The following is a 15,138-nucleotide window of genomic DNA, read 5'->3' on the forward strand; positions in this document are numbered from 1 at the left end:
CAGAAGAAGAAGAGAGAGATAAAGGGATAGAATGTGTCTTTGAAGAAATAATTGCTGAGAACTTCCCCAAATTGGGGGAGGAAATAGTTGCTCAGACTATGGAAGCACACAGAACTCCTGAGAGACAGGACCCAAAGAGGACAACACCAAGTCACATAATAATTAAAATGGGAAAGATCAAGAACAAGGACAGAGTATTAAAGGCAGCCAGAGAGAGAAGAAAGGTCACCTACAAAGGAAAACCTATCAGGCTATCATCAGACCTCTCAACAGAAGCCTTACAGGCCAGAAGAGAATGGCATGATATATTCAATGCAATGAAACAGAAGGCCCATGAACTAAGGACACAGTTTCCAGTATGATTATCATTTAAATATGAAGGAGGGATTAAACAATTACCAGAGAAGCAAAAGTTGAGGGAATTTGCCTCCCACAAACCACCTTTACAGGATATCTTAGGGGGACTGCTCTAGATGGGAGCACTCCTAAAAAGAGCACAGAACAAAACACCCAACATATGAAGACTGGAGGAGAAGGAATAAGAAGGGATAAAAATAATGATCAGACTGTGTTTATAATAGCTCAATAAGTGAGTTAAGCTAGACAGTAAGGGAGTAAACAAGCTAACCTTGAACCTTTGGTAACCACGAATCTAAAGGCTGCAATGGCAATAATTACACATCTTTCAATAATCACACTAAATGTTAATAATCACCCTAAATGGGACTGAATGCACAATCAAAAGACACAGAGTAATAGAATGGATAAAAAAGCAAGACCCATCTATATGTTGCTTACAAGAGATTCACCTCAAACACAAAGACATGCACAGATTAAAAGTAAAAGGATGGAAAAAGTTATTTCATGCAAACAACAGAGAGAAAAAAATCATGTGTTGCAATATTACTACCAGACAAAATAGACTTCAAAATCAAGAAAATAACAAGAGATAAAGAAAGACATTACATAATGATAAAGGGCTCAGAACCACAAGAGGATATAACCATTATAAATATATATCCACCCAATAGAGGAACACCAATATATGTAAAACAAATACTAACAGAATTAAAGGAGGAAATAGAATGCAATGCATTCATTTTGGGAGACTTTAACAGACCACTTACTCTAAAAGACAGATCCATCAAACAGAAAATAAGTAAGGACACAGAGGCAATGAACAACGCACTAGAACAGATAGACCTAATAGACATCTATAGAACTCTTCATACAAAAGCAAACAGGATACATATTCTTCTCAAGTGCACATGGAACATTCTCCAGAATAGACCGCATACTAGGCGACAAAAAGAGCCTCAGTAAATTCAAAAAGAGTGAAATCCTACCAACCAACTTTTCAGACAACAAAGGTATAAAACTAGAAATAAATTGCACAAAGAAACAAAAAAGCTCACAAACACATGGAGGCTTAACAACACGCTTCTAAATAATCAATGTATCAATGACCAAATCAAATTGGAGATCCAACAATAAATGGAAACAAATGTCAACAACAACACAAAACCCCAACATCTGTGGGAAACAGCAAAAGCAGTCTTAAGAGAAAAGTATATAGTAATCCAGGCATATTTAAAGAAGGAGAAGAATCCCAAATGAATAGTCTAAAGTAATAATTTTTAAATTGGTGAAAGAAGAACAAATGAGGCCTAAAGTCAGCAGAAAGAGGAATATAATAAAGATCAGAGAAGAAATAAATAAAATTGAGAACCAGAAAAGAATAGAAAAAAACAATGAAACCAAGAGTTTGAGAAAATAAACAAAAGAGATAAGCCTCTAGCCAAACTCATTAAGAGAAAAAGAGAGTCAACACACATCAACAGAATCAGAAAAGAGAAAGGAAAACTCATGATGGACCCCACGGAAATACAAAGAATTATTAGAGAGTACTATGAAAACCTATATGCTAACAAGCTGGAATACCTAGGAGGAATGGACAACTTTCTAGAAAAATGTAACCTTCCAAGACTGACCCAAAAAGAGACAGAAAATCTAAACAGACCAATTACCAGCAAGGAAATTGAAGCAGTAATAAAAAAACTACCCAAGAACAAAACCCACGGGCCACATGGATTTACTTTGGATTTTTATCAGACACACAGAGAAGACATAACACCCATTTTCCCTAAAGTTTTCCAAAAAATAGAAGAAGAGGAAATACTCCCAAGCTCATTCTATGAAGCCAACGTCACCCTAATATCAAAACCAGGCAAAGACCCCACCAAAAAAGAAAACTACAGACCAATATCCCTGATGAACATAGATACAAAAATACTCAACAAAATATTAGCTAACTGAATTAAAAAATATATTAAGAGGATCATATGCCACGACCAAGTGGGATTCATCCCAGGGATGCAGGGAAGGTGCAACATTCGAAAATCCATCAACATCATCTACCACATCAACAAAAAGAAGGACAAAAACCACATGATCATCTTCATAGATGCTGAAAAAGCATTCGACAGAATTCAACATCCATTCATGATAAAAACTCTCAACAAAATGGGCATAGAGGGCAAGTACCTCAACATAATAAAGGCCATATGTGATAAACCCACGGCTAACATCATACTGAATAGCGAGAGGCTGAAAGCTTTTCCTCTGAGATCGGGAACAAGACAGGGATGCCCACTCTCTCCACTGTTATTCAACGTGTTACTGGAGGTCCTAGCCACGGCAATCAGACAAAACAAAGAAATAGAAGGAATCCAGATTGGTAAAGAAGAAGTCCTAGCTAAACCTTGAGAATACATTCTCAAGGTTTACTAGGTTCCTCCCCCTTCACCAAGTCCCCCCTACATACCCCTTCCCAGTCACTGTCCGTCTGAGTAGTAAGATGCTGTAAAATCACTACTTGTCTTCTCTGTGTTGCGAAGCCCTCCCCGTGCCCCTCACGCACAATACATGCTAATCATAAGGCATCCTTTCTTTTTCCCTGCCCTTATCCCTCCCTTCTCAACCATCGTCCCCAGTCCCTTTCCCTTTGGTAACTATTAGTCCATTCTTCGGTTCTGTGATTCTGCTGCTGGAGGGTAAAACCCTTATGGAGGGTAAAACCATTGTAACATTTCACTGTCCACTGGAGGATGCAAATGTAAGTTGTTTGGGTGGTGGAACTTCTTTCTCTCACTGTAATTTGAAAATGAATCTCTCAAGCAAGGAGCCCAAATTTAAAACAGCAGTGACACAGCAAAGGAGAGTGGGAAAGATGTAAATTTAGTTTTCATAAAATAAATGAATCTGTGAAGACATACAGTACCCAGCAAGATTTCCCCAAATTGAAAATAACAGCAATAAAAATGCCACAGTGTGATAAGGTGGAAAGAACTCGTGACGCGTTTTATGAATTGTTCAAATAAGGAAAAATAGAGAGAGAGAAGAGAGACAGAGACAAAAGAACAGGAGATTGGGAGGGAAAATGTCATAAAATATTAGTGGGTGTTATTGTTTCATCTCTTTTTTTCTCCCTTTTTGTATGTTTGTTTTCACTTGATTGGTAAAATGAAGGGTGTCTGTAAAATGATGGACTACTTAGGAAATGAAACTGTATTTTTTTCTTACAAAGAAAAAAAGAGTTTCATTTTTATAAGACCCCGTCCAAAGTCTTTACTGTGCACCACAGGGGGTTTTGAAAGTCATTTACATAATAGCTAACAAACATATACTCAGCAAAACGCTGGGCTTTCTAAACACAGGAGATAATAATGTTGGAAGAATGATATACCACTGCCATCTACCTTTTCAAGATACATTTATTCTCTCCACACACAGCATAGAACAATCAAACACATATTAGCATGTATTGCATAGATGTGCCCCATTAAAGTGACAAGGTACCACAGGTTGGGGCTGATGGGGACTAAGGTGGAGGAAAAACCAAGAAGGAAAGAAATACTACATTCTATTCCTGGCGTATATGTACCAACTGAATGGTATTTTTCATTATCTCCTGCACTGGGAACATTCTATTATTCCACTGGTAAGTTAAGCAGAAGAGATATAACTATCAGCAGAGTAATGGGGATGCTCTTGCTAATGGTCAGCTATTCAAATATCTCAGTATAATCATCTTGCTCAGTCTCTCCCCACTGCATGCTCTTCTGGAGAAACATCATTTTTTCCACTTACTCCAGCATAATGAATTCATTTTGCATTTTCTTTGTGAGAAATCAAGAGGAATCGCAATATAATGTGTTGCCACTTGAAATTCTGCACAGAAAAGTTTAGGCTGGCAATTTAGTTGAATCGCAAGCTAGCAAGAAAAGGCTGTTTATTAAATTAGTTACCTGTGTGCAGAGTGGATATTTTCTTTGAAGACTTTTCCCTCTGTACCTGAGTTCAGATTTCCCCTCATCTTCTTTACAAGTTTCAGTTTTTCTCAAAAGAAAAAAATAATGTGTCTCAAACTGAAGTGCTGTTTCTTTGAGTTTTTTTTTTTCTTCCAAATGTCAAAAAGTTGACAGCAAAGATTAGCATTGAGTGAAAGGCTGTTGGGAAAGTAAAAAAATAAAAATAAAAGAAGTGATGAGTTGAGTTGCCTCTAGAAAAGCCACCAATGTATGTTTTCTTCTTCTGTGACATTAAACTACTCACTTTGGTAACTCTCAGTGAAGATTCTTTTGCCTTATTAGATTGCAGCTATTCTTCTGTTTATTTGCTCAAATCTAAGTTTGAGTGGCCATTCCCATATTTTCTGACTCTTATTTATTTTTATAGAGTTTTAACTCGTTTTCCCTAATAAGACTTGTAAACAGTTAATAAAACAGCATTTCCACTTTCTCTAAGGAATGCCAGATATCTGGGAAGGTGATAACACGAATAAATAATTTAAAAATCTGCTACTGGATTCATCGAGTTGGGAGACAGTTTATCCTTCTCGTCGTCCCATTCTAGGAGCTTAGCTAAGTTCTAACATTTGTGGAGTGGAAGGCAAGGGCAGGAGTGAAATCTATGTCGTCTATTTCTGGAGAACGAGATAATGACAAAACGGGTGCTCGTTTTGATTATCTTCGTAACATGTCTCACAGTCTCTCTTTTATTTGCTTCCTATGAAGTGTTTTGATATCCGAACAGATATTGTGTTAATATAGCACCTGACATTTTTTGAAAAATACGCACACTGGCAGCAGAACTCACTGCTCTAATTTTCTTCAGTACATTCTGAAGAGTGAATATTAGAAACTCTGCATCTTTCTCTGAGCTCATCACAGGCTGTTGGGAAGGGGTATGAATGAAAGACGGCATGAACTCCCTTCCAGCAAGAGCTGTAAACATCAGCCTTGGACACTGACATGTAACCTGCAGAATTACTCTGGAGCATGTGAGTCGAAGTCCTGCCGTACTCTCTGGATATGCCACTATCCAATCCACCCCAGCTCCTCATCTTGTGGGAGGCATCTAGTTTCCCCTCACTTCTTGGACTACCTCGACTGATAAGATAAGCCTAGGTACTCAAGTCCTTTTAATTTAGTCAAAAATTCTACATTCTAATTTCAATTACAGTTTTCTCCCAATCTTTCTTACATTCTTATTCTGTTGCATGTCACTCTTCTTTGCTTCTCACTCTGAACATTATCATCAGTGATATAACAAGCACTGTCAGGGAGCCCTACTGCCATAACATTGTGGGGTTTGTCACTTTCTTTGGAAGATGGTTTTTTGGTCTAAATTGTGGAGTTTTCTTTAAGAAATGTGCTTGTATCATTCATAATAAAGATGTTCTGCAAAAATGCTTTCGCAATTTATGTTTGGAGCTCTTGTATAAGCCAAAGGAATCCAAAAAGGAAGTAAAGGGAAAGAAGCCTACCACAGCTCCTAGGATATGATAGTGAAATTGTTCTGTATGTGTGTTATTAATAACTGATTTTGATGCACGGGTTTTTTCAAATTCCAACCCATACCTATTTTTCACTACTCACAGAGAAGCTAAAGGAAGCAGGGGATGTATGAGTGACTGCAAAGGTATGTATTTGAGGGTACGCTTATCAGAAAAGAAGCTCTGGTTTATAGTGTAAAAGGCACTTTGTTATTATGCCAAGAACACGATCACAAGCCAGCAGCCTGAGGTCTAGTCTGAAAACTAGTTTTTGGTAACTAACTATGAGACCTTAGGGCTATGAATCATGAGGCCCCCAATTCATTCACAAATGAGGGAAGTTGTTTTGATTTTGTGCAATACCACTTCCAATTTGAAGCAACCCTAATTACATTATTAGGACTTGAAGTTTCTTTCTGAAAACCAGGCTATTAATAGACAGTAGACATAAATTGTTATCCATAGTAATAGTAGCTTCATTTTAAATGATTGATTTTTAAGAAGCTTCCGACAGCAGGTAAAGGGAAGGTGATGTAATTACTTAGGAGAGGTTCAGTGAAGAAATATGGCAAATGGATCCAAGCAATCCATCATTAGGGATTTGTTGAGTGTCTAATGCCTTAAATATTATAAAAGATAAAAAACCTTGAAAACATTTGAATTGGTCCCTTTCTTTAGCAGCTTCCTCTTTAAGAGGAAGGTAAATATAAAGCTTTATAAAAATATGGAGCAATGAAGTGTCAAACATCACAGTTCTATGAAGAAACACAATATAGTTTCACATAATGACCTAAATAAGGCAGTCTTGTGGGAACAATTGGGGCCTGAAGAAAGTTTTAGAGTGGTTGTTAGTGCTAAAAAGGACATAAAACAGGGTAAAGTTCAGATCAGACAGTGAAGAGAAACAAGATACTCTGAGATAGACTTCACTGAGATGTTATAGGCCGGTCCTCCACTGGTGTGTTTAGTGACAGTGGTTATGTAAAGAAAAAGCCCTAGACCTAACTAGGAAATTTAAATGATTCTAATATATTTTGGAAGAATTAATGAAAATGATATCAAAATGCCCTAAATTTATAGTTCACCAAAACAGAGTATCTATCAAGACACCTGAAGCAATAAACTTCCTTTCACTAATGACTTTATTATGAGCTTCTCTTTGGCTTGACATAGAATGTACTTCCTTATTTACAGATAGGGGTCCCTGACCCAGGAAATTATAGATGAATACAGGAAATTGCTCTTAACATGTATAACTTTCCAGGTTACAGTAGCATTATAATAATTTCATTACATATTCAATTCTACCAACACTTTTTTAAATTATGAAAACATATACTGACATTACTTACAATATGTGGAGCTGGAAAAAATAAACATTTCTATCCAAATCTGGAAAAAAACTTATTGAAAAATTAAACAAGTGCATAATCCACGGCTGGGTTATGTAGAAGAAAGCAGGAGGGAGTTTCCAAAGGATTTTCCGTGCTCCTTTAGGATGCGTAGTAAATAATGTATTGCAGCTGTCCTCAAACATTTTTGCTCGTGTACCACTAACACTTTTGAAAAACTGCTGTCTCATAGAATTTTAAGTTTACTTTAAAAGTTTTCATCATAAGCTTAAACTTATAAAACAGGGTACAAAAATGCATTTTAAATGTTGACATTTGAATGTAAAATTGTTAAATCATTGTAGTAAATGTATCTAATGGTACCTAAATACTATGGCTTGAAAGCTACTATCACTATGAAAACAGTGGATGACATGAATTTTCTTTGCAATATTGAATTTTTCAGTTTCTTTTTTCCATGAATTTATATTTCTATTTTGTATCTCTACAGAATTTTATCCTTTAATATATTTTATGCTTAAAAGTATTTTATTGGTTGTCTTACCTTTCTCTGTAACAGTTATGCATGTAAAATGTCACTTAGTAATTTGTGTCTGACTATGCAACTCTAAGTATTAAGATTTTCTTTTTGTTTGAGTTATTATTGTAATTATCACTAAAATATGATTAGTTAAAATAATGTAAATAGATTGCAAATAAAAAAATTTAACATAAAATGTAGAAGTTCACTGGAAATGCATCTCTTAATGTGATAGATGGATCTGGGTTATTTTTCCCCATTAATTCATTAATTCATGGATGAATATTACTCATTGCTACTATGAGACAGTGATTGTCATTAATTTCCCTTATTATTATCTTTTTAAAAAGGTGTGAGTACATTTAACCTAATGGATAATGCAGGACATAAATGTATAGAATAATCACTGTCAAACAATGAACCTAATTAAAGTCATTAGCCATTCTTTTGTTAGAAAAAGTTAAACTATATTTTAAACTTTTTTTAAAGTGCTCCTATATATCTCAGCCTCACAACATCTCATTCTGAATTTTCACTGAGATATACAAATTAGTGGATGGTAGGCTGGAAGGTAGGAGAGAAGGAAAAAAGAAAGGGAGAGAGGGAAAAGAGAGTCACAAAGTCTTGATGTGAGATTTTGGTCTGGATTAAATAAAGCTTCACTGGATTCAGTTCTTCTTCACTTAAGTTCTCTTTGCTTTGCTCTCACAGGACCCTCCTTAATAACAATGTGCTTTTTTAGAGTAGTTTGGGGATGGAAGAAATGAGGTAATTAAATAGAAACTGTCATCATACTCCCACTATAACAGCATTTGGAACATCTCAATTCAAGCCAAAATATCTCCATTTGCAATCCTACACTTTGTCCTCAATGAAATATGGACAAGACAATGATAGCAAGGAAAGTCTATTCTTGTCCTTTAGGGATGACGATATTTAGAATTATCTCTAGAAGTCTTTGAATTCTGTGTCATGAACTGTAAAGATCTATAGTTTTCTGGTGCAAGAAGCCCAGTTGGCAGACTGGAGAACTGGCCTCAGATCCTTTCTTGGGAAAATCTATTTTAGAATAAAGAATACACATATGCCATGGAGGTCCTGGAAATTTATCTTCTGATATTATTGGTGCCAATTAACCTTAGGGAACACTTTGCGCATTTCCACAAAGGCACTCACCAGTATGAAACCTGCTCCAGAAAAGAAAAGCCCACCCACACCCTAAGAACAGATTCTACTTCTGTGATGATAGTCTTTGTCGCCTCATCTCAGCATGGATCCATCTTTCATTACTGTCATCAACAATGTGCCATGTGCTCCCTATTTATTTTACAATTCAATTCTGTCATTTCTTCCAGACCTTTGAATTAGATTATTATCCACAGTTCATAGCTATGTAAAACCAAAGATCAAAGGAGTTAAGTAACTAGTTCATGATTTAATTAAAAGAAAAGGCAAATACAGAATGTGACTGAATCAACCTGACCCCAACAAAATTCACCCCAAGTGCTCTGCCACTTTAAACAGTGAAGAGCTTGTGCTTCATAATTTTTTAGGACTGTATAGCTCTGACATTCTAAGACTCTAAGATAGCAGCTGAGGTTGAGTTTTAGTGATGCTGAACTTTTAGCCTGAAAATAAAGCCAATATTTGACTCTCTTTGACAGTTTTAGCTCATCTTACCAAAGCTTCTTACTCAGCTTGGCCATCAAATTTTGAGTAGTATTAACATTTGTTTTATTTTAGGCAGTTAAACAATCATCACACTACTCCCAAATTTCTTCCAACTGGCCCTCTTCAGCTATGCTAGCCAGTTCAACATTTTTTAAGTGAAATTTTAACTTTTATTACTGTATAATTTCTATTACTATTGACTTCTGAAACTATTTGCTCTGGAAAATCCTTCCAACATGTGTGAGTGTGTATATGGCTTTAAGGTTGTTATTGGAATTGGTAAAGTAACGTGGGGAAGAAAACATTTTGATTAATTTTAATCCTTTTATTTAAAAAATATGTTTTGCCTTGAAAGAGTCTCATAACATAGCAGTCCGTTTTGCTCTCTGCTCTCTTCAGAAAGAATGACACACTAATTTTCACTTCAGAGCTTAACAGTTTACAAACTTGTCTTACAGCATTAATTTTGGAAGCCATCTTCCGATATCTTTCAGGGAGAAATTAACAGTCAACTGTATGTGGTTTGTGAAAATAGAAATAGAAAGAAAAATGCAGCTTTACATAGTTAAACATCCAAACGCTCAACACACACACACACACACACACACACACACACACACACACACACACACACACACACACACACACACACACACACACACACACACACACACACACACACACACACACACACACACACACACACACACACACACACACACACACACACACCGGAATCCTACTATCTTGTTCCAGAATTGATTGCAACCTGAACTTTTAGAAACTATTTTTAACAAATTCTATTTTAAGATTTGCCAGGGTTATGAAATGAATTCCTCTACATAATTTTCTAAATATAAAGTGAACACATTTAAAGGGAGGAAGAACAAAAAACCAAATCTTATCTTATAAAAACATCTTTGCCGCTGTTGTTTGACATTCTTCACAAATCCGTCTTCATACTATCTGAAACATTTGCTTTCTAGCTTAAGCCAGTACTGGGCTTCCACATAGGCTACACAAAAAAATTCACCTAGGTATTCAAGTTACACCCATCTCCAACTTAAATCCTTTTTCTCCCATACCTTCTCTGACTGCTTGAGCTTTAATTTCCCTCTCCTTCTTCCTCACTACATTTGGCTAGTTCTGTGAAATAGATACCATTAATAAACAGGGTGCATATGTAAATTATACACGGTCACATCATTTAGATGTGTTGGAGGTAGGATATACTCTTTAAGTTTTAAACTGCAGAGTTTGAGCTCTATCTATTTTGCGGCACTGCTTCTCAAATTGATGATCCAGGAACCATAAGATCATGGAATTAGAGGTTCTGATATGTTAATTCTATTTTCAGATCTGTTGCTACCTTTGGTCCTGGTAAAATTTATCTGGCGAACCTCCAAATCTATTACTCCAAGTCTATTACTATTGACTTCTGAAACTATTTGCTCTGGAAAATCTGTTCAATGATGCTTAGGTCATTTTCCATTTCCTGCTATTGCTGTTTTTACTATAACTTATGGAGTGTTAACTATTTACTTATATTGGCTAAAAGTGAGGCAATAGGAACATTGATTTACAAACATGTTATTTACCCCACCTAACATTACTTTGAAGTACTGCTGATTTTAGAGATGATGAATCTGACACAATATGTTACTTATCTAAATAGAATAATTCTGAGAATTAGAACTAGATTTAGACTAAGGTTTGTCTGACTAGAATATCCTGACTTTTACTCATAGCTTTCCCTTAACATGCGTGAGAGCGAATATAAAGACAGTACAGAATGGAGGAGAAAAACATAAACCAATCTGTTTTTTAAATGTTTACCATGAAATCCAACCCAGTCCTTTTTCTTCCTTTTCATATTATCTTCCCCTCTTCAGTGAGGTTGCAACAAAGAATGCCACAGTATCCTTCCCTACACCTGACATTATATGCACATTAGAAATTATAAAAGAAGTGTGGAACTAAGAGGTAACACTGAAATATAGAGAGGGAAAAAAAGTACAGCTAAAGAGAATCCTGAACAGGAAGCGAGTCTTGAGAATCACATAGTCGAATCTTGCTCAGAGAATGTTATCTTCATGATCTGCAAGGTTTCATCTGACAGAGGAAACTAAAAATACAAAGTGTGGGTTAAATGAGTGGGATGTATGGCTTAAAAAAAGAAATAAAACTACTTAAAGCTTAAAGGTTTAGAAACGTCTCTCGGCGACAAGATCTGAAAGAATAAATTACATCAAGGGCAGTTTCAGTGTTTCTTTATTTTGGGGGAGTGCAGTGTGGATTGTTCTGGAGTGACCTGTGTTTAAAAGCTTGGCTTTCTTGGAAACAGAACAGTTCTATTGCCACTATCCTCCTCCTCCTCCTCTCTATACACAGAGCAGAAAGTTTTATACAATCTGACTTCTCAGCTCTTGTCTTATTTCCTCAACACAACAGGACAGCCATACAACATGGTCTGGCTCCTGGTGACCTTCCCACTGTCCTGGGATTTCCCGTTTTTCTGGCTTCTTGTGTCTCCACTCAAAGTTTTAATATATGGGGGCAGGGCTGAGGATACAGAGGCCCAAGTTGAGGTAGAAGCAATTAAGTGATGCAACTTTCAGTTCATGGCTATAATACAGTCTGGTAGGAATACAGCTACCATGGCTCTGAAGTACATATTTCAGTGTTTGTTTAAACACACACACACACACACACACACACACACACACACACACACACACACACACACACACACACACACACACACAAGCTACCAATGATGGAATAAAACATTTTATTCAATTCAAATTGAAGCAGTATTCCACTGGATTGTGAAAAGCCAACTGCCAAATTCTAAAACACTGAATAGCAATTAGGCTTGCCAAAAGTGGAAGAAAAGGGAGGGAGGAAGAGGTTGCATGCACACTTACATGCCCACCAAGCATTTTGGGTCAGGGCTACACAGTGAAATTCTGACAGGGTTCACTCTTATCCTTCTCTGGCACTTGTTATTAAGCACTGTGTCATGAAATTGCAGCGGGTGACATTCTGAGAAGCTCTCTTCAAAGGGTACTGTATAATCAGTTCACTTGGTTAATGACTTTGCAACATTTTATTGAAGAAAATAATTTTTGTAAATTATGCCCTTGTATTCTCATGAACAAATCTATTCTACTGGTATCTGCACCCCTTTCTTCACTTTTTTTTTAACTTTCTGTTAATTCTGTTGCACGTGAGGAAATATCACTCCCCCAAAGACTAACTCCTTTTTGGGCCCTGGATCCTAACTTCATAAATAATTTTGCTACTTGAAAAACAAAATCTTTTCAGATGAAATTTTTTGCTTATCCCATGTTTCTCTCTATTAGATTTTTCCTATGAAGTGTTCTAGCCTCAGATGTCTACGACTATAGTCAGGAACAAACAACATGTGCCTATTGAGCACTTGAAACGTATCTAGCATGAAACATAGCATATAATGCCCAACAGATTTCCAAGACTTAGTACTAAACAAAATATATGGAAAATATTAATAACTGTTTCATATTGTTACATTTTAAATGATAACATTTTGAATATACTGGGTTACCAAGTTATGTTATTAAAATTAATTTCACTAGTTTCTCTCAGTTTTTTAATGTGCCTACTACACTATTTGAAAACTGTACATGTACCTTTTAACTTATTTTTTTGTTTACCTTTCAGTCCGGTTTTGGTTTTATTTTGTTTCTTGCTTTTGGTGAAGAATATCTTCAAATAACTTCCTGAGAAAACTCCTATGACAAATTTTCTGAGTCCTTCTATGTCCAGCTGTATGCTCAGAAATTGAGTATGTCTCCTAGTATCTACTTCCTTGTGTATCTAAAAAATTCCTCCAAGTGAAGCCTTTGTTTGCTCACCTTCAAAAACAATATGCTAGCTAAGACTTCCCAAATTAAAGATTTAGGTAATAATTCTTCATAAAATTTAAGACTATTATATCCAGATTCTTACTGGACATATTGACCTGGAAGCTTTTTCATAGACATATTAAATATAACTCTATTCCTTGACACAAGGACTTGCGTGTGTAACAAACACACAGAGACCTGTTTGACTTGAATCTTCTCAGCCAGTGCAAATGATATCACACAATATTATTTCTCAAGTCAGAAACCTAAGGGTCTTCTCTGATGCCTTTCTATAGGCAATCTGCAAGTCCTTATTTTTCTGCTTCCAGAATGTATATCCAACGTGACTATTCATTTCCATTTTTACTGAAATCAGTTTTTTCCAAGCTTCCAAAATTATGGTCCAGGCCTATTTCCTTACTAAACATCCTGTACTCTTGTTCCCCACCAATCCATTCCTTATAACCAGTAGGGAAAGATGCTTTAAAACATAATCTTATACTGAAAATATTTTAATTGCTTTCAAAAATATGCACAAACACATGAATATGACTTCTATCACTCCTCATGTTATGACCAGACTCTCTAATCTTTTCTCAAACCACTACCCACTCAGAACATTCTGCTCTGACTCCTCCTGGAAATCAGTTATTCTTTAGTTACTTCTCAAAATTAGCAAACTTTTCCTGCCTCTAGGTTTTAACTCTTGCTGTTCTATAGACTCTGCCCTAAATTTTGTCTTGACTGTCTCCTTTATGATGATATGACTCCACTTGGAGACCCTGCGAGGTGTCCCTCTGCTGACCTCCCAGTCTAAGATAGATCCCACTATTGCAACATTATGTAACTATTTTCTATCACAGAGCCCTGTTTTTTTAAAAAGTATTTCTCAGACATTATTTTCTTATATTTCACTTATTTTTTCATTGTATGATTTCTTATCAACAGTGGTCTTGTAGTCCACTGTTTCCTGGTCCATGTTCAATGTCTGATGCATGACATGTGTAGACAGGGATTCAATGAATGAGAGAATGTTTATTTGCCCTTGAGAGCTTATTTCATCACCTAAGTTCAAGTTTTATAATTATCTTCTCAATATATCAGGTGTTATATTTTAAAGCTTCTTTGAATAGTAAGAAACATGGAAGAGAATAATAAGTTTGTATTTATCATAAGTATATTCAAAGAAATAGAGAAAGTCTGGGAAGAGGAATGAGAACATGAGTCTAGCACATTGGGAGTAATATTTTTTATTATGGAAATACAGTTGTTGTCAAAGAACAAATCTACTATCATTGGCAATTATCATTAAAACCTGAGGCCACCACATGAGAAATGTGGGAAAAAATATGGGTATCCCACTATAAACTGCTTCTATATCATTATGGAAACCTCATACCATGATGGCCATTTATTTGTTTCTACACTTCCTCTTGCCCAAACATTAAAATAAGAAGGAAGAATTCAAAGAAATAATGAAAACAGGATGAGAGAATACTTTAAAAAGAGAATTGAATACTTTTTATTCAAGAACTCTTTTTTGGAGATTTAATTTTGAGAAATGAGTAATCAGCTTAAAGAATTTGGCTAGACATGAGAAAAAAAGAAAAATAGGTCTTTGGTGGCATATGAAAGCTGTATGTCATAGTTTCAATTCATATCAAAGACAAGAAAGTGATTAATCAAGAGTAAGTTACAGAAATAAAAAGGATGTGTGCTCAACTTATATAAATGTCAGTTTTGCTTGACGGTCCCATCCATTAAGAAATAGAAATTGGAAATTGGAAATACTATATTATGCATTTTGTGACAGAGCTCTATTTTTATATAAAAATTTCAGCCAGCCAGTTTTATTCAGAAACTGAATTTTTC

The sequence above is a fragment of the Manis javanica genome, chromosome Y (assembly GCF_040802235.1).
Source record: "Manis javanica isolate MJ-LG chromosome Y, MJ_LKY, whole genome shotgun sequence".
NCBI lineage: Eukaryota > Metazoa > Chordata > Mammalia > Pholidota > Manidae > Manis > Manis javanica.